At 45.9% G+C, this 2,568-nt stretch overlaps 1 long non-coding RNA gene across 1 annotated transcript; it reads left to right on the forward strand.

Moving 5' to 3' along the window:
- Positions 1-1,095: 1,095 nt before the first annotated feature.
- Positions 1,096-2,294, forward strand: LOC146019550 (uncharacterized). Its single transcript, XR_014450597.1, has 2 exons — positions 1,096-1,177; positions 2,117-2,294. It is a non-coding gene; the product is annotated as an uncharacterized LOC146019550 (long non-coding RNA).
- Positions 2,295-2,568: the final 274 nt, after the last annotated feature.

The raw sequence follows: 2,568 nt of genomic DNA on the forward strand, positions 1-2,568 counted from the left end.
AAATAACTGTGATCAACCAATGCCACCACCTGATTGGTTGATAGATGCCATTGTCAACATGGCGGAGACACGAAGGGCAGAACCCTTCACACATGCGGAGCTGAGGGTTCTTGTCTCCGTCATGGAGACAAGGCTGGGCCGTGCGGGGCCGTTTATCACAAACCGCCATAAGCGGAGGGCCTATGCTGCGGCAGGGCGCCGAATTTACGCCCGCACTCGGGTGCGGAGGTCCCTCGGGCAGCTTGAGAGGCGGTGGTCGGACCTCCGCAGGCGCCAGCCCCAGCTGCTCCAGCAACTCAGGAGCGAAATTGCTGATTGTGAGTATTTTAGCTATGAAATTTCGCACTTACAACATAGCATATATAAACAATAAAATGTGTCTCATGATAACTGGGTGTCCATGGGTTTAAAAGTCCATAGACTGTTATGTGTGCTTCTTCCTGGTTAACATGCAGTCATGTGGCTTTTATATGTAATGCCATAGCATTGAGGATTCTGATGCATACAATGTGCCAGATCTAATATGTGTTACACATTGATAAATGCCTGGGTTGTAATGTGTGAACAAATTACTAACAATCACATAATAATTTACATGTCACAATTTGGAATCCATGAACAGTTAGGAGCTACTTTCCTGCATCGTTTGCCATCATTATCACCCTTCCATGTATGTCTTGTTATGGATTAATACATGTGCCCCAATGACCCGACATTGACCATGATTTTTTTTTCTACCACACAGCACGAGCCCAAGCCCGACAGGCCCGTGAAGAGGCGGAGGCAGCCCTGGGCCAGGAGGAGGCCCAAGACCCGGAGGAGGAGGTGGCGGCAAGGGTGGAGGAGGAGGAAGTGGAGGAGGAGGAGATGGTGGTGGAGGAGGAGGAGGTGCGTGAGGAGGTGGTGGAGGAGGATGTGGAAGCGGAGTTGGTTGCGGAGGAGGAGGTGTTGGTGGCGGAGGAGGAGGTGGAGGAGGTGGTGGTGGTGGTGGAGGAGGAGGAGGAGGAGGAGGAGGAGGAGGAGGTGGAGGAGGAGGAGGTGGAGGAGGAGTTGGAGGAGGAGGTTATTGTGGCAGAGGAGCTGGCGGAGGAGGGGGCTGAGGAGGCCACGGTTGCCCCGGAGGAGTCTGATGACGAGGGGGAGGAGGCGTGCCAGGCCCCGGAGTACCATCAGATCGGTATGTTAACATAATGCATCATTAATGAAGTAGTTGTACTGGTATTTGTTATGTAGCACTGGTGATAACAAATTTTTGGCCCATACTATTCATATAGACCCCAAAGTGGGTAGCTACAGATACAGGTACGGGTTAGATGGGGTGTCCAAGGCATCCCTTTCATCCAGGACACCTCTGAATTACACAGGTTTGTGGGATGGGTTGGAGCTCCATTTTGACTGCCACATAACCGTAGTAGTTAAACAGGATCCTGGAGTAAAGGGATGAGTGGATCATTTGTGGATGAAATTCACCTGCTGCAAGTGTTGATTATGACCCATCAAATAGTGGAATCTATATTGTGGGTGAATGTTATTTCTAAACTATAGGATGTATGCTATAAATGGAGTATGGGCCGGCCTACCTTGGAATGGAGTCAGAAGTTGCCAGTGTCCCAGGAGCCTCCTCTACCTAAACACCCCCTGTAGTTCAGATTGTTTTTTTGCCCTCACAGAATTGTAGGTTGGTTTAGACAGAATTATGATTTTGAGGATGTGTACTGTGCATTCCTGACATTTGCATAACTCCCATGCCACGAACCATCACTGAACTTAGACTGAGCAGATTGTGACAAGTTCTTATTGACGGAGGCCATGACATGCTTGTCATTGGTTAGTCATGGGTGGGTTGTGACTGAGAAGAAACAATATGACTGTTATGTCTTCTGCAGAGTAAAGGGTAGAGGCCAAAAAAGACAGTATGTAGTAAATAAGTTAGCATGTATGTATATATGTATGTGTCATATCTATTTATCTATGTGTGTCTCTATCTCTCTACATAGATAGATATATATATATATATACACACATGTCACCTAGCATTTGTGCAATTTATGTCGCAGTATGTGAAATGTATGCATGAATAACATGACTAATTTTTGCCCCTTTGACATGCCCACAGATGACACCACACCGGCAGATGAGGGGGTGCGTGGGGCCGTCCTGCGAGCGGAGCAACATTTAAGGCTCCTTCTAGCAGACCTGCAGGACATCCGCGATCTGCTGCTTTGATTTATTATATTTTATATTTTATTTTTTATGTTAATGTTGATTTAAAATAAATTCTTTATGCAAGTTCACAGTTGTTGGTTTTATTTGCACTTGAAACAGTATATGTGTAGATTGTTTATAATCTTTTACACAGGGTGTAATACAAACCATTGCACTTACATTGCTGTAAGGGTTAATGTGTGCAATGGATGTGTAAGCCATGCTTGTAAGGATATATTGGCATCTAATTGATTCCAATTCCAAATAAGCTGTTTTTTATGAGGATAGGTAATTGAATAAGTGGGTCATGTGATGTATTGCAGAATTGACATAATAGTGGGTTGTTTGGCGTAAATACTCCGC

This window comes from Crinia signifera, chromosome 7, assembly GCF_055691185.1.
Source record: "Crinia signifera chromosome 7, ASM5569118v1, whole genome shotgun sequence".
Lineage (NCBI taxonomy): Eukaryota > Metazoa > Chordata > Amphibia > Anura > Myobatrachidae > Crinia > Crinia signifera.